Below are 18,675 nucleotides of genomic sequence, written 5' to 3'. Positions count from 1 at the left end.
CTGAAAAGACTCTTTGGGTCTACTAACGGGACTTGATATCCGCTTACTTAGTAGAATCCAAGTCGGATCATGTCAATGGGGGTTCGCCTCTTCTATGACAGAACCTGTCCACTACCAACGCAGGGAGCTTCAAACCAAATCCGATCACCTAACCAAACTAACGTTATTAGCATTACGAAACGAAAAAAGATGCCTACCTGCATCATTTTTCATACAACCATATGAACTCAATTACCAAAAAAAAACAAGGGAAAAAGAAAAAACTACTAAGGATATGTTTCCAGCTCCCTGCCCCAGCACCGAATCCGCCGATACGTACGGGCCTAACGCGAAGCACTCGTCATACGTAATACTGACGTTCTTTTAGGTAGTGGTTGGCGAATACTGAATTACATCTCCAGAATGTAGTTTTCATCAGATTCTGAAGAGACATATTCTTCTTAAAGGCCAAGGAAGTGGCAATTGCTCTCACTTCATGAGCCTTGACTTTTAGGAGCTTGAAATGTTCTTCATTACAAGATCTATGTGCTTCTTTCACAACACTTCTAATGAAGAAAGACAGCGCATTTTTCGACAATGGTCTGCTGGGGTCCTTTACAGAGCACCATAGTCTGTCCTCAATGCCCTTAAGGGTTTTCTTCTTCTGAGGTAGTATTTTAAACTCCTAACAGGGCAAAGAGTTCTTTCAGGTTCTTCCCCTACTAGGGCAGATAAACCACGAACCTCAAAGTTCCTTGGCCAAGGATTTGAGGGGTTCTCATTTTTTGCTAAAACGAAGGAAGGAAGGAACAAACCACGGAATCTCCTTTGAAAACCTACCCTTCCTTCTAGGGCATGAATCTCACTAACCCTTTTAGCAGATGCTAAAGCTATGAGAAAGAGAGCTTTCCTCGTGAGATCTTTGAAGGAGGCTAAATGTGGTGGTTCAAATCTAGCGGACCTCAGGAAACGAAGAACCACATCCAGATTCCAACTTGGAACTTCGTTCGAAGTTTTCTTGGAAGATTCAAAAGATCTTAATAGATCATGAAGATCTTTGTTATTCGAAAGATCTAAATTCCTATGTCTGAACACCGCAGCCAGCATGCTACGGTATCCTTTGATAGTAATACTGCCAAACCGCATTTTTCTCTGAGGAAAACTAGGAATCTGCTATCTGAGTCACAGAGGTACTGGAAGAGGAAAACTTCTGGTTCCTGCACCAACGGCGAAAGACGTCCCACTTCGACTGGTAGACTTTAAGGGTCGAAGGTCTTCTAGCTGAGGCGATAGCCTTAGCAGCTTTTGTCGAAAACCCCTTCGCTCTGACAAGACTTTTGACAGTCGAAAGCCAGTCAGATTGAGAGCGGGGAGGTTTCTGTGATACCTGTCGAAGTGGGGTTGTTTGAGCAAATCTTGTCTTTGTGAAGTGCTCTTGGAAAGTCCACCAACCATTCCAGTACCTCTGTGAACCAATCTTGGGCGGGCCAGAACGGAGCTACTAGCGTCATTCTTGTCCTCTCCGAGATAGCAAATTTCTTGAGGGTTTGTCCTAGTACTTTGAAGGGGGGAAAGGCGTAGACGTCTAGCCCTGTCCAATCTAGGAGAAACGCATCCACTGAAACTGCTCCTGGGTCTGAGATCAGGGAGCAGTAAAGTTCGATTCTTGCGTTCTTTGCTGTTGCAAAGAGATCGATGTGAGGTCTGCCCCATCTTCTCCACAAGGGTCTTGGCATACTTCTGAGTGGTAGGGTCCACTCGGAAGGCAGGAGTTGATTCTTCCTGCTCAGGAGATCTGGCCCTGACGTTCCTTTCTCCCTGTAACGAATCTGGTGAGAAGACTGATCTTCCTTGTTTGAGACCACAGCAGAAGATCCCTTGCTGTTTCGTACAGGGAGAAGGAGTGCGTCCCCCCCTGTTTCTTGATGTACGCCAAGGCTGTTGTGTTGTCCGAATTGACCTGCACTACTGCATTTCGGACGTGGGGTTCGAAGGCTTTCAATGCCATCCAGACTGCCATCAACTCTTTCTTGTTGATGTGCCAGGACACCTGATCCCCCTTCCAGGTGCCTGACACTTCTCTTGTCCCGAGTGTCGCTCCCCAACCTGCCTCCGATGCGTCGGAAAACAACACATGGCTGGGGTTCGGCATGTAGAGAGACATTCCTTCCACAAATCGAAGTGGGTCGTTCCACCACCGAAGGTCTCTCTTGATTTCTCTTGAGATCTTGAAGGAGAACTCCAGATCTAGGGAGAGACGCCTCCAGTTCTGGTATAGGAAGAACTGTAGAGGCCTGAGATGCAGCCTTCCTAGAGAAACGAATTGCTCCAGCGAGGAGAAGTGTTCCCCCAGCAGACTCATCCACTCCCTCGCTGTGCATGCATCTTTCTCTAGGAAGGTCGTTATTTTCTCGTAGCAACGAAGCTATCCTCTCTGGCGACGGAAAAGCCCGAAAAGCCAGAGAAGCTATCCGAATCCCCAGATAGATCCTCTCTTGACTGGGATTAATTGAGACTTCTGGAAGTTCACCAGAAGTCCCAGCGAACTTGCCAATGTAAGGGTCTTTTGAAGGTCCTCCAGACATCTTTCTTGAGACTCTGCTCTGATTAGCCAGTCGTCGAGATAAAGCGACACCCTCACTCCCTCCAAATGTAGCCACTGCGCCACGTTTTTCATTAACCCCGTGAAAACTTGGGGTGCAGTTGATAGGCCGAAGTACAAGGCCTTGAATTGGAAGATGTTTCCTCCCATCATGAATCGTAGATACTTCCGTGAAGAAGGATGGATCGGCACATGAAAGTAAGCGTCCTGAAGGTCTAGAGACACCCATCCAGTCCCCTGGACGAAGAGCCGCTAACACTGAGGAAGTTGTCTCCATGGCGAACTTCCTCTTTTCCACAAAAGACGTTCAGGGCGCTTACATCCAACACCGGTCTCCATCCTCCTGAGTTCTTCGGAACTAGGAAAGTCTGTTGTAAAAGCCCGCAGAGCGGGATCTTTCACTAGTTCTATAGCCTCCTTCTCTAGCATGAGATCTACTGCTAGAGAGAGGGCTTGATTCATGATGGGGTCCTTGTACTTGGCTACCAACTCCCTCGGAGTTGTCGTCCAATGGTGGTCTTGACGAGAAGGGAATGAGGTATCCTTTGCTGACAATCGATAGGGACCCAATTGTCTGCCCCTTTGTGGGCCCAGACGTCGGCAAATTTCAGTAGTCTGGCACCCACTGATGTCTGGAGTCCTTGACCGCTATTTTTTCTTCCCTCTGACTGACTTAGAGAAGGTTTTACCTCTCTTAAAAGGTCTAGTCCCTCTGGTGCAGAACCTCTGACAGCGGGTCCTCCTCGAAAGGGTTCCTGTCTCAGAGGAGTCTCTTTCTTGGTCTTGGGTTGGAAGACAGAGCGAGGTTTCCTGGCCGCCTGGGCTAACATGTCCTGAGTAGCCTTAGCTGAAAGGGCACTCGAGACATCTTGGATAATTTTCTTGGGAACAGAAGAGGAGAGAGTTGAGCATACAAGAGCGAGGCCCTTTGTGCATGAGACACTGCCTTCGTGAGAAACGAACAGTAGACCGACCGTTTCTTAAGCACTCCAGCTCAAAACAGTGAGGAGACTTCACTCGATCCGTTCTCTCACTGCTTTATCCATGCAAGTGAGTACACAGTTAAGATCTTCAGGAGACAGAGCATCTGGGGTCTTGGTCTTATTAGCCAGCACACCTAAAGACCAATCAAGGAAGTTGAAAACTTCCAGGACTCGGAACATTCCTCAGTAAGTGGTCAAGTTCGTTCATTCCCCACGTAGTCTTGGCGGACAAGAGGGCGGAACGACGAGCAGCATCCACTAATGAAGAGAAGTCCGAGTCCGCAGACGAAGGGAGAGCGAGGCCTAAAGGTTCTCCCGATTCGTACCAGAATCCCAATCTGCCGGTCAGTTTAGACGGAGGGAAAGAAAAAAACCGTCTTCCCTTTCTCTTCCTTCGAAAGGAGCCATTCCCCAAAACCTCTCAGCGCCTTCTTCATGGAAACAGTAGGTTTTCATCCTACACAAGACGAAACCTTCGACGTCTTCGAGTGGAGAATAACGAAAGAGGAGAAGGGGGAGCCACAGGAGAAAGGATATCTCCAAACTCTTGCAGGAGTAACTCTGTTAGTTTCTTATAGGAGGAAACTGAGGCGTCTTTTGGTCCTTCTTCTTCTGAGGGGTCCTGTTCCTCCTGAGCCGAAGAGCCCTCCTGATCCTTAGAGGCGCGACTATTCTTAAAGGAGTCTCTAGAGGCAGTTAGACGTATACGTCTTGGAGACAATGCTTCAGGCAAGTGTCTACTTGCAACGTCCTTCTTGTCTGGAGGAGTGCGTTTCCCAGATCCTTGAAGCCTAATAGGAGTCAGGCGGCAGTCAGGTGCAGAGCGCCTGTTTGAAGAAGAAATTCTATCAGGCTCTTGGCGCCTATCCAAAGGAGAGCGGCTACCAGGCGAACGGCGCCTGCCATACGAAAAGCTCCTACCAGGCTCTTGGCGCCTGAACCGAGGCGAGAGAATCTCTGGCGACGAGCGCCTACTAGGTGAGCGCCTACCAGGGGAGAAGCGCCTGCTAGGCTCTCGGCGCCTGACTCGAGGCGAGTAAAAGTCAGGAGAAGAGCGCCTGCCAGGCGAAACGCGCCTAACAAGCTCTTGACGCCTGTCCGATTTAGGGCGCTTGTCAACCGGAGAGTGGAGGCGAGACGAGGAGCGGCTACGAGGTGAGTAGTGCCTACTAGGCTCTTGGCGCCTGTCAAGGGGAGCGATCCTGTCTCGAGAAGAGCGTCTGTAGGGTGAGGATCTCCTACGCGCAGTTTGCTCCTTGTCTGAAGGAGAAACTTGTCTGTCAGGCGAATGTCGCTTAGACGCAGATGTGATCTTGTCCGAAGCAGAAAGCCTCCTGCGAGAATCCGAACGCACAGGTGAGCGCGCCTCTTCCGTCGAAAAGCGAGAGTCAGGAGAGGGGAGCCTGGACTTCTTTACAGGAAGCGAGACGTCCTTCCTGCGACGAGAAGACACGCAAAGAGAGCCAGCCAGAGCCGAAATCTGCGCCTGAAGGTTAGCCAACACCCTTGCAGGAGAATTCACAAACTCGTGAACAGGAGAAGAGGCTCGATCTCCGCTCGGTGAACGATACTCCTGAGATCTCTTACGCTTCTTCGCTTCCACCTCAGGCTCTTCCGAAAAAACTTCAGGGCTGGAAGGGCGGCGCAGGGAGCGTTCCAGGCTCTCTTCGAAGGGCGCGAGGCTTCCGAAGAGCTCCATCCTCTTTTAGGAGAAGGCGAAGGCGACGACGAGAAGCACTGGCGCAAAATTTTCTCTCTTGGAGCGATCCAAGGTAGCCTGGAAACGATCAACAGGAACTACTGAGGGGTAACGCCTGAACCGTTGGGGATGCTCCCTAACCTTCCTGCGGCTTCGACTTTCCTCCTCCCACTGGGACTGGGAGTCTGGAAGAGGTCTAGGCCTGGAAGCATTAGGGAGCCGATCAGACGCACCCTCCACTGCACTGGGTTCACTGCACAAATCACTATTGGAATCACTCTTACCTTCTAGTTGCTTGATTTTCCTCTCCATACTGCGAATGGTGGCTTTCATTGAGGCCACTTCCGAAGGCGCATCTTCGGCTTCGGTGCAGGGAGCAGGAGCTTGAAACTGACAAAAGGAGCTACTTCTAAAGAAAATAGGATTATCTACATCCAACTCGCTAATACGAGATCTACTACTGCTCCTGGAAGAAGCTTTCCTAACTTTATCCTTTTCAAGCTTCCTCAAGTAGGAAGACAAAGACTTCCATTCATCCTCATTCAGCTTTTCACATTCATTACAAGGGTTATTAAAGGTGCATTCATTCCCTCTACACTTCAAACATACCGTGTGAGGGTCTACCGCAGCTTTCGGTAGCCTCACCTTACACTCAGTCATACAACAAACTCTAAACATAGCAGTTTTCTTAGTATCAACATCAGACATCATGTATCCAAGAAAAATCCAAAGAAAAATCCAAAGAAAAGTCCAATAACTGTCCACCAAATCGCGAAATGCCAGGCCAAAAGATCGGGTACTTCACCAAAAGTCCGTAGAAACAATCCAGGGCGAAAACGAGAAAAGAATCCAACTGTCAAGAGGTACCGACAACAGGTGTGGTCGACACCGACGACAGAAAAAAATCTGGCAAGAAAGGTATGATGGTTCTTACACCCACCTCCCAGCGGCGGGTAAGGTAGATCACCTGACCTACCTGTCGCGTTAGCCGCGAGTTTTGAATTCTGTCGTGACGTCAGAGACGTAAGCTAAGTATATGTCTGACAGGAAAGTTCATGTACAAAAATAAGTTATTATTTTGACAATCACACTCTTATTTCCCTATTATTAGGTTATACAGCGTATAATATAAATATACAAGGAATTATATACGTATACATATATCATGAATAAAAATAATGTTTAGCAACTCGTCCACTGCTATACGGTAGCGAGTAGGCGATGGAGTACGGATAAGTCAGTGCCTTGAAGGCTGTCGTAGCAGACGGTCGTCTGTGTCGTCTGCTCGCGTGACGTTTCTTGTGTTTCGTCTGCTACTGTCACCGTTCATCGGGCGATTTTTTAGATTTATCTGGATTCTCTACACTGCAAATCATTTCTGCAATGCCCAGGAAGAAAGGCTACATCAAGAGGATGGCCGAAGCAGTTGAGAAAGTGAGAGAGGTGAAAGGAGGAAACTGGACGAGCGTCAGCCATTTTAACTCCACCACCAACAGCTGATCCTCCCCAGCCATCAAGAGCCATATGACCGCCACCACACCACTGCCTCCCTCCACCACTGGTGCTCCAACACAAACTCTCACCAGTTCAATGAGTAGAAAGATCCAGTATTAAAAAAAAAAGAAAAAGGTAGGGCTACAATAGCTGATCTTGCTGCGGAGCATACTAGTCGCCGTGGGATGTGTCAACTTTAAATGCCATTTTCTCAAAGTGAGTTATTGTCCTTTAAACCACTACTTCTTCGTTAGTTTTTATCCGACCTTTCACATTTTTTTTTCATTGTATTCGTCTTTAAAAGTTCTATAACTTGCTTAGAACCAATCTTTGAAAATGTTTCTCTTTCTTTATTTAAAATTACATTTCTGGGCTCAGCTCGTGTCGCTGCGCGAAATATCCTTTAATCTATTATTTCTAGGGTAAATGTACTAACACATACCAGAGAATAAATAAAATAAAGAAAAAGGTCAGTATAACTGACTCGCTCACCCTCCAGGAGGGTGTCGGTATGAACACTAGGCGAGTGAGACCACTACCACGAGCCAAATGCCAATAGAAATCTCCCACTACAAAATCCCTCCAAGAGGGGAGCCGACCCACAGAGTGAGCAGCTCGTACTACTACTACTCCATCCCATGCTGCCGACTGCTGCGCTCTGGTGCCATCCTTTCAAGTTAGCACCCACGAGTCGGTTGTGTTATTTTTCCTCTGTGTTTTTTGTGCCCTTTCATTGGATTTTCCATTATGGAGCGTGCAGCTATCGCAGCAGCTAAGTTAAGTACTCAGTATTTACGGTTTAGTGGTTTTTTTCCGGCCCTGAGACAGTATTTGCCGTTTTTTAGGTATAAATACGATCTCGGGGTCGGAAGCATGGCAGCATGGTTCTGCCTCGTGATGGGCTCCGTTCTTGGTCTCCCATACCTAGAACATCCCTTATTTATCTTCGCTCTTTATGATTATCCGCTTTACTTAGGGTACGGTCTACTCAGGTTTGTCATGCATGCATGTATTACCTTACGTAGGCTTCTTCTATCCAGACCCTAGTCCAGGTTCTTAGTATCGGCCTCTGACTAGCTTTGAGTGGTAGACTTGCCTTCGGGTTAGTCGTACACTCCTGGATTTTTTCTCCTGCTATATTGTTTTCTTTCTTTCATTTATTTATTTTATAACTGTGTATTTTATTATTGTTAGGTTAGTTAGGCGTCTGGCTTAAGCCTAGGTCCTGGCTCTTTGAGCCTATACTACCGCTCATCAGTTCGGTTGCTTCCCTATAGCATCTCTCTGATCAGTTGGTTCGCCCAGTGGGCTATTGCCTCCGCTTTTCAGTCAGTATGCTTCCCGATAGCATTTCCCTGATCAGTGGTTGTCCTAGGCTTAGTTGTCGTTTTTGGTCTTACCGCCTCGTGGTCACTTCGTGATCACGGGCCAGCCAGACGCCTGTCCAGTCATTCTTCCCCCCCTCCCGCTCTTCCATAGAGTCGGGCGGGGGCGGGTCGGTCTGCCATGCTCGCTCCTCATAACCCGAGCCTGCCTCCCTCTCTCCCCTCAGGCGGAGGGGCTAGGGAGTCGGGACAGACCCAGACTGGTCTCGACCTCTCCGGCTTCTCGGTCCGGCCGGTTGGTACGGAGGTGGGGGGGGTACTGGCCTTGCCCACCCTCCGCGCTACCTTGTCGCTCCGGGCTAGCTTGAGCCTTGGGGGGTATGTCTTCTCCGCTCTTTTCCCATCTTACTAGGGCTCCTTCCTGATCGGAGTCCTGGTATCCAGCGGAAAGTTGTTTAGTCCACCCAGTAGGGTGGACCGGAGCATACAGTGGGTCTCTACTAACCTTACCGTTTTGCTGAGTTACTACACTCCCGCTACGCACTGGACTTAGTCCGGTTTGCTTGTGTGTTAGGTTTAAGTTATCTTTTTAAGTTTATCTTAAGAACCTTAAACCATCCCCTCCCTTACAATATCTTACCGGATCTCTCCGGGATTATAGCCTATTCAGGCGATGCAGGGGAGGGGTTATGCCCAATTTTTTTCCGATCCGGCATGCATCGGAGCTCTTCTGTCCTTTAGACTGTAAGTGATGTTTTTTAAGATACATGTGTCTCCCCACTTACAGGCCACCAACTGTGAGCATCCGGGATGTTCCGCCACACTTCAGGACCCTTGTGGACACGAAGTTTGCCGGTCCCATGCTCCATGCGCGACTCCACTCGGGGACATCCAGGTCTGGTACCATGAAACGTGTACCATATGTTACGATCTGGTGAGCCAGCTTTTGGAAGGGTAAGTTTTACATCTCCAGTAGCTGCTCCGCTTCTTTTTTAGCGCTTAAGTTTTCATCATATTAACTTAAGGCAATTAATTTAAGTTATACTTTAAGTTTTAGTTTTAAGTGATTCTTAAATCTAAACTACGCCTTCTCTTCCAGGCTCCGGCAGTAAGAGATACCGCACTGGCTACCCTGCGGGCCTGGGTCGGCGGTTTTTGGGAAAAACGCCGCCAAGGGACAGCCTACATCCTAGAGAAGCGGTTGGCATTACTAATCTTGTTCCCCGGAGGCAAGGCGACAGGATACGTCGACCCGGTAGAAGCGGATCCGACTATCGCCTTCATCCAACAACAGCTGGCCACCTCATTAACTGATCAGGACCAGGATATCTCTACGGATGTCGCGACCCTATATATTAATGTTGAACCTATGGTAGGTATAGACGACCTGTTGGTCGAGGTAGGTACGGTGGACACCCAAGTGGGTCACCCTTGGGCGTAACTGTTTCTTCTACTCCTGCAACCTCTCCATCCTTCCAAGGCTTTACGGGTGACGAAATATATTCTCCTCCTGGTGCTTCGGTTAGACCTAAGGTCAAGTCTAAGGTGATGACTTTGACTAAGACGTCGTCGTCGTCTAAGAAGACGACTTCGGCTTCATCCTCCTCCCGTAAGTCTCCGGCTGGGATCCCGGAGCATCCAGGTCTAAAGCTTCTAGCTCCGGCTCTAAGTCCTCGAGGAGTAAATCCTCAGAGAGAGATCTCGCACTCCGGCAGAATCACCAGTTCCGCTACCTTTGGTTCCGATTCAGAGCCTCCCCTCCACCTCCGCAGCAGCTCCGGCTTTGGACTCCAATGCTGGCCTGTTGCAACAGGTGGGTGACCTGGTTGGGTCCTTAAAGAGTGCATGGAGCAAATGATCTCTCGTCTGTTCGGACAGGATTACTTCCCAGGACTCCATTATAGCCGGGCTGGAGAGAAAGCTCCTCTAGCCTCTCCTCCACTGTCCAACACGAGTGGATCCCAACTTCCTCCGTATGACTCACTACCTCAGTTCTCTATGAACAATCCGTGGAGAGTAGCGTCATACGCCCCCTTCCATGACGGTCTCATCTCTATACCGGAATTTGGGACTCGAAGAATAGAGGACTTCGAGTTCTTCCCGGAAGACCTCCAGCCTCCGTTCATAGGCTACGCAAGGCTTACGCCGTCGGCTATGGTGCGGGACGATAAGGTACCTAAGGAGACAGTCCTCTACTCACGAGACCAGGCTCAGAGAGAATGGCTCAGGAGTTTAGAGGGACATGGATTGTTCTAACACCAAGATACAACCATTTAAGAGTCCCTTTACCATTTTTACAATGGATGAGAGTACCCCGCTCCCGTTCCTAACCAAGATCGCGAGGTCGACCATCCCAGCGGCCCAGAAGGGGGAACCTATACCGCAGTTGAAGGAAGCGGATCCCACTTCTCCGTTGCTCCCCTCAGTTGGAGAATTGTGGGAAGACTTGCCGAATACATTCTCAGCTGGCAAACTCAAACCGGACTGTGCTATGGAGCAGTTTGGTGAAAAGCTACCCAGGCTCCCAGATAGCCTTATTCAGGCTGAGTTTGATGCAAAAAATCGCGTCTAGCCAGATCCATCAATTCTATGCTATGTCTGAGGTAGCTACCATGGCTTATGGATCAGAACCGATTTTTAAGCTCATGACCAAAGCCCTGACTCAAACGGTACAGTCAGATATGTTTGAGTTTGCCACTGCTCGGACGAATTGTAGGAAGCATGTCCTACAAGAGGCAACCATTCGGCATGAACCGAATAGGTTACTCTCGTCTAGCATCTGGGAGCAGATCTCTTCCCAGAAGCTATGGTTAAGGAGGTCCAGTCAGAGGCTACCAGGTTAAACCAGAGCCTTAAGGATCGTTGGGGCCTTTCGGCTAAGAGGAGGCAAGACCTGACTCCTAAAGGTAAGGGACAAAAGAAACCCAGGCGTTTCCAACCTTACCAGAAGAAGCAACTACGCTTTCCTCAACAAGTTCCAACCGTAACCAGTTAGTGCAGACAGCCCAACCCTCCACTTCTAAAGGTCAATCACAGCCAATTTATGTGATATCCCCTCAGCCTCAGCCCTCCACCCCTCTTACGCCATCTCTCCAGCTTACAATCAAGCCTTCGAGAGTCAAGCTTCTCAGAAGTATGACCGCTCGGGTAAGGGAGGTAGAGGTAAGCGTTCCTTTCGTGGGAGAGGATCGGGAGCCCCTTAACAGGGAAGGCACTTCAGAGGAGGCGAGGCGGTTACCAGAACCAATGAAGAACTTCAGGTAGGAGGGAGGCTGTTTCACTTTCGCCACCGGTGGAACTTCAGCCAATGGGCTCAGAGCATAGTGTCAAAAGGTCTGGGTTGGAGCTGGTTGACGAACCCACCTCCATCCAGACCTTTCCGTCAACTTCCTTCCAAGGAATTGACAGAGTACGCAGACGATCTCCTTCAAAAAGGAGCTATAGCGAGAGTCAAGAGATTAAAATTTCAGGGTCGCTTGTTCAGCGTGCCAAAGAAAGGTTCACAAAAAAGAAGGGTAATCTTAGACTTGTCCCGCTTAAACTTAGCCATCCGCTGCGACAAGTTCAAGATGCTCACGATCTCACAGGTGCGGACCCTACTTACCCCGTGGGCGTCACCCACCACCTCTATCGATCTTACAGACGCTTACTATCATATCCCTATTGCAAGACACTTCCGTCCGTATCTGGGTTTCAAGATAGGAGACCAGACATTCTCCTTCAAAGTAGTTCCATTCGGACTCAACGTGGCACCCAGAGTGTTCACGAAGCTAGCGGAAGTGGTAGTGCAACAACTCAGATCGCAAGGGATCATGGTAGTAGCGTATCTCGACGATTGGTTGATCTGGGCCCCAACAGTAGAGGAATGCAACAGAGCTACTCTGAAAGTGATTCAGTTCCTGGAATATCTAGGCTTCAAAATAAACAGGACCAAATCAAGACTCACTCCAGAGTCAAACTTTCAGTGGCTGGGCATTCAATGGAATCTAGCATCCCACACTCTGTCGATTCCATCAACCAAAAGGAAAGAAATAGCAAAGTCAGTCAAGCAATTTGCTAAGTCACAAACTAGCGTCAAGGAGATGCCCAGGAGAAAGGATCCATGGGTTCTCTCCAGTTTTGCATCAAGTGACCAAACGGACTTAATGAAAGCCAAACTGAAAGACCTAACCAGAATCTGGCGCTCGCGAGCAAACGTCAGGTCCAGGACAAACTATCCTCAGTGCCTCTGATTCTAAAGAATCGACTTCGGCCATGGGCGAGAGTCAAGAATTTATCAATGTCAGTACCCCTTCAGTTCCCTCCACCAGGGGTCACCATCCACACAGACGCGTCCTTAAGCGGCTGGGGAGGGTATTCCCAGGTCAAAAAGGTTCAAGGGACTTGGTCACCTCAGTTCCGTCAGTTCCATATAAACGTACTGGAGGCAATGGCAGTGTTCTTGACTCTAAAAGGTTACGCCACCCAAGTACTCCCACATAAGCTAGTCCTGGACAGCGCAGTGGTAGTACATTGTATAAAACAGAGGAGGCTCCAAGTCACGGCATCTAAATCCCGTCATGATAGCCATCTTCTCCCTGGCAGACAAGTTCAGTTGGCATCTTTCCTCCACTCACATAGCTGGAGTAAGAAACGTCATAGCAGACGCCCTATCCCGATCAGTACCCCTAGAGTCGGAATGGTCACTGGACAACAGTTCGTTCCAATGGATCCTTCAAAGAGTCCCAGGGCTACAGGTGGACCTCTTCGCATCACAAGCGAACCACAAAACTACCGTGTATGTAGCCCCCAACCTGGACCCTCTGGCCTATGCCACGGACGCCTGGCTCTAGACTGGAACAACTGGGAGAAGATTTACGTCTTCCCTCCAGTGAATCTCCTCATGAAAGTATTGAACAAAATCAGGACATTCAAGGTCAAGTGGCTCTAGTAGCCCCAGACTGGCCGAAGAGCAACTGGTATCCTCTAATTTTGGAGCTGGGCCTTCGTCCTCTTCAGATCCCCAGTCCCAAGCTCTCCCAGTCAGTGCAAATGAAGACTGTGTTCGCTTCCTCAGGATTCTCAAAACCCTAACTTTATGGATTTCATGAAGTTTGCGGCAAAAAGAGATGCGAATATTGACCCTCAGAATATTCTATTCTTAGAATCCGATAAAAGGGATTCGACTTTGAGGCAGTATGATGCTGCTGTCAAAAAGTTAGCAACCTTCCTGAGAGATTCGGATATTAGAATCATGACAGTTAATTCAGCTATATCCTTTTTCAGATCCTTATTTGAAAAAGGTTTAGCAGCTAGCACGATTACGACAAAACAAGTCAGCTTTGAAAAAGATATTTCAATTTGGATTTAACATAGACTTGACGGATTCCTACTTCTCGTCTATTCCTAAGGCATGTGCTAGGCTTAGGCCTTCTGTTAGGCCTACGTCAGTTTCATGGTTCTTAAACGATGTCCTAAAAACTGGCTTCCGAAACCGATAATGACACATGCTCGTTTATAATGCTCTTAAGAAAAACCCTATTCTTATTAAGCTTAGCTCAGGAGCAAGAATTTCAGACTGTCGGCTCTAATCCAGAGACCCGGATCATATTCAGTTCCTTCCCACAGGAGAAGTCCTACTTTCTCCGGAACGTAGCTTTTTAGCAAAGAATGAAGATCCTTTGATGAGGTGGGAACCTTGGAAGGTACTACCCCTTCCACAAGATGTATCTCTTTGCCCAGTTACAACCTTACGAGCCTTTCTGTCTAGGACCTCCTCATCTTTCGTCGGGTCCACCCCTCTTTAGGAGGGAAAAAGGTGGAACTTTATCCATTAAAGGCATCAGGCAACAAATCCTGTACTTTATTAAGCAAGCCAATCCTGACTCTTTCCCGAAAGCACATGATGTCAGGGCAGTAGCCACCTCAATTAATTATTTCCAACATATGAACTTCGATGAGTTGAAAAAGTATACTGGATGGAAATCGCCGACAGTGTTCAAACGTCACTACCTTAAGTCCTTGGAAGCTCTGAAATTCCCAGCAGTAGCAGCGGGTAACCATAGTTTTCCCCTGACTCTAGCTAGTTTGTAGTAGAAGATTCAGTCCTCCTTTCTACCTGCCTCACCCTAAAAGTTCGTCGATTCCTACCTGGTTCATTTGCATTCACCTTGTGTCTTAGCTGCTTTTGTGATAGTGGTATGGGTGCCCCTTATTGTCTGGTTAGGGACACTCACAAATGATTATAAACATTGATCTCATGGATGTTTCCCTTATTTTTATGCTAGGGGATACATCATATTATAATGATTACGGGTTTTGTATATTAAGTCATATACATTCTTTTATATATTATTATTGTTGATTGTTTTTATTAATTGCTATTATACTTTTGATACATGCTGTTACACAGATAACATTGATACATGTAAATAATTTTACCTGTACATGTAATTACCTTATGTTAACAACATATTAGATTTATGGGTATTTAAGCATATTTCTATTTTTATACCCCTGTGTATATGTATCTTTTAGCAATTATAGTCTATTCATATATATTTTATCTTTTATTTGAGACCTATTCTGATTTATTTTATTTTTATTCTCATTTTATTACTTTTGTTTACAATCTTGTGCTATTTCTCTGGTACGATTTCGCGCAGCGACACGAGCTGAGCCCAGAAAAGGGATTTTGACGTAAGGAAAAATCTATTTCTGGGCGATTGGCTCGTGTCGCCAGCGAAATCCCACCCTACCCATCCCTTCGCCCAAGATTGTCTTGCTAACTTCAGGATGGCCACCAGAGGCGCAGCAGTCGGCAGCATGGGATGGAGTAGTAGTAGTACGAGCTGCTCACTCTGTGGGGTCGGCTCCCCTCTTGGAGGGATTTTGTAGTGTGGGAGATTTCTATTGGCATTTGGCTCGTGGTAGTGGTCTCACTCGCCTAGTGTTCATACCGACACCCTCCTGGAGGTGAGCGAGTCAGTTATACTGACTTTTTCTTTATTTTATTTTATTCTCTGGTATGTGTTAGTACATTTACCCTAGAAATAATAGATTAAAGGATATTTCGCTGGCGACACGAGCCAATCGCCCAGAAATAGATTTTTCCTTACGTCAAAATCCCTTTATTTACGTAACAGATTTTTATTACAAATTTAAACGCAAAAATAATAACTTTATCCCTCTAAAGTACAAATTTTGTTTTGAGGAGATTGTTGACACACTCTTTAGCTATTAAATGAGACTAGGTTTAGCTTCCTATCTCTGATAGTTTTTAATTTTAAAGCAGTAGCAGTTTTTTTGGATGCATACGAAAATGCCCTTTTTTATTTTATTCTTCTTTTCTATTGCAGATTTTGCATTCAGCAGATGGGAGAAGAGTCCAGGTATCAAGATTGCCCTAAAATAAAATTTTCAATTAGTTACCATGTGTTTTTGTAACCCATGTCATTTTTTGCCATGCCCCCCCTTAAATAGAGCAAGAAATCTGCTATCTGGTTTACAGAGGTCGTGGAAGAGGAAATTCCTTCCTTTTTGCACCATGCCCTGAAGGAGGCCCACTTAGATTGGTAGACAGCTCTTGAAGAGGCTCTTCTAGCATTAGCGATTGCTCTCGCAGCTGCTTTCGAAAAGCCTCTCGCTCTGGCCAACTTTTCGATAGTCTGAACGCAGTCAGAGCCAGCGGAGAGGTTTTTGGTGATACCTTTTGAAGTGAGGCTGTTTGAGTAGATCTCTCCTCCAGGGCAACGTTCTTGGGAAGTCCACAAGGAAAGTCATGACCTCTGTGAACCACTCTCTTGCTGGCCACATCGGGGCAATCAGAGTCAACCTTGTCCCTTCTGAAGCTGCAAACTTCCTCATGACTTCCCCCATGATCTTGAATGGGGGAAAGGCGTAAAGATCTAGGTCTGTCCAGCTCCAGAGGCAACGCGTCCACCGCAATTGCTCCTGGATCCAGGACCGGGGAGCAATACAGAGGAAGCCTCTTCGTCCTCGACGTAGCGAAACAGGTCGACCTATTGAAAGGACGTCCCCAAAAGTCTCCATAATTGCTGACAGGACTTCCTGGTGTCGAGGGGTCCCACTCTGTTGCAGAATTTGATTTCGACGACTGAGAAGGTCCACCCTGACATTCTGTACCCCTGCCACGAATCTCGTCAGGATCTTGATCTGCCTTACGTCTGCCCATAGCAGAACTTCCCTTGCAAGGAGAAAAAGGGATCGGGAGTGAGTTCCTCCCTGATTCTTCAGATATGCACGGGCTGTGGTACTGTCCGAGTTGACTTGAATGACCTTGCCTGACACTTTGCCTTCCGAAGAACTGCAGCGACAGGAAGATCGCTGCCAGTTCCTTTACATTGATGTGCCAGGCTACCTGTTCCCCTCTCCAGGAGCCTGACACTTCCTCCCCTCCTAGTGTTGCTCCCCAACCGGAAATGGAAGCGTCTGAGAACAACACTAGGTCGGGGCTCAGAAGATTTAATGATAAGCCCCTTCTCGCAACTTCTGAGGTCGAGCCACCATCTTAAGGGTCTTTCACTGTGTTTTGAGATCCTTAGGATCGCATTCAGGTCCTCCTTGGCTTTACCATTCTTCCGCAAGGAAAAATTGAAGAGGCCTGAGGTGCAGTCTTCCCAAAGAGACAAACTTTTCCAGCGAGGAAATGGTGCCCAGCAGACTCATCCATTCCCTCGCCGAGCAAGCTTCTCTCCCTAGGAAGGCTGAGACTTTCTCTAAAACCTAGCTGCTGACGTTCCTGGGTGGGATGGAAACGCCCGAAAAGCCACTGAATCCATCTGAATCCCCAGATACACGATGGACTGTGTCGGGTCAGATGTGACTTTTCGGAGTTGACTAAAAGGCCAGGGACTTTGCTAGGGGGCTAACGTCGATTGAAGGTCCTCCAGACATTTTCTTCTCGACGACGCTTCTGATCAGCCAATCGTCAAGGTAGAGGGATATCCTGAGCCCTGAAGAATGGAGCCACCTCGCTACATTCCTCATTATAACTGTAAAAACCATCGGGGCCGAGCTGAGACCGAAACAAAGGGCTCTGAATTGCCAAACCCTGTTGCCTAAGACGAATCTCAGGTACTTCCTTGAAAGAGGGTGGACGGGGACGTGAAAGTACGCGTCCTGCAGGTCCAGAGACACCATCCAGTCGCCAGGTCTCAAGGCTCCTAGCACTGACTGAGGCGTCTCCATTTTGAACTTGTTTTTCTCCACAAAAAGATTGAGCCTGCTCACATCCAGGACTGGGCGGGCCGCCAACCCGACGACTGCTTCGGCACCAGGAAAATCCAGTTGTAGAAGCCCGGTGACCCCAGGTCCACGACTTTGCTCCACCGCTCTGTTTTCGACATCTGGTCTAAAGATCGAAAAGGATACTTTTCTTCTCTTCCTGATAAGCCGGAGAGTGTCTCTGGGAGTTGATGTTAAAGGAGGAGGATGTAAAAAGGGGATCTTGTACCCTTGCTCTACGATCTTGAGAGTCCAAGGGTCCGCCCCTCTCTGCCTCCATGCCTCCGCAAAGAACTTCAGCCTGGCCCCGACTGGCGTCTGAAGGACAAGATCTTTCATTTTGGGTAGATTTTGGCTTAAATGAAGCTCTTCCTCTCGAAAAACCTCTCCCTCGAGGAGCTGCTCTCGAGGGGGTGCCCCGCGAAAGGTTTGACTTTCTTCGGGGGTTTCACGAACGAAGATGTAGAAGGAACTGCTGGGCGCCCTTGAAGACTGTGCCAAGAGGTCCTGGGTCGCCTTCTCCTGCAAAGTAGTCGCAAGATCTTTCACCATAGCCTGGGGAAGAGATGGTCCGAAAGAGGCGCAAAGAGCAATTCCGCTTTCTGAGCGGGAGAAACCGTCTTAGCGGTAAAATTACATAGAAGAGCTCTTTTCATTCAGGAAAGCTGTTCCAAAATGAGAAACCAGCTCTTCCGAACCATCCCTGACGGCCTTGTCCATACACGACAACACGCTGGACAGCTCCCCCAGACTGAGAGAATCAGGGCTTCTAGACTGAAGGTCCAAAACTCCCAAGCACCAGTCTAAGAAATTGAAGACACCCAAAGTGCGCAGCAGTCCCTTCAAGTAGTGGTCAGTCTCCACAGGAGTCCAGGACACCTTTGCAGATGATAAGAGGGACCTCCTCTGAGCGTCTACTAAACTGGAGAAGTCCTCCCCAAGAGCAGAACGAAAGGAAAACCTTTACCCCACATCCTCCTTGGTTTCATACCAAATGCCCTCCTTTCCCGGAGAGTCTAGAGGAGGAAGGGCGAAAGTCGTCTTGCCCTGGTCCTTCCTGTCGAGACATAAAATCTTGGAGCTTCTTGAAAGCCCTCTTGGTTGAAAGCGACGTCTTCATCTCGACAAACTCAGGAGTCTTGACTGACTTAGAAGACGAAAGTTGAGAGGGAGGAGACCTAGGGGCTGCCGGCTGAAACTTATCCCCGAAGGACGAACTTAACAGCCGAACCAGAATCTTATAGTCTGAGACAGGCCGAAGCTACAGGAGGTTCCTCTTCGACTGAACTCGCTGGACTACTATGTTCCCCTTCTTCTCTAAGAGGAACTGGAGAACGTCCATCCGGAGAGGGCGTACGTCCAGCAGGC

Source organism: Macrobrachium nipponense, chromosome 28 (assembly GCF_015104395.2).
Source record: "Macrobrachium nipponense isolate FS-2020 chromosome 28, ASM1510439v2, whole genome shotgun sequence".
Classification (NCBI taxonomy): domain Eukaryota; kingdom Metazoa; phylum Arthropoda; class Malacostraca; order Decapoda; family Palaemonidae; genus Macrobrachium; species Macrobrachium nipponense.
The sequence above is the reverse complement of the archived record's forward strand: the minus strand, read 5'-3'. Positions refer to the sequence as shown.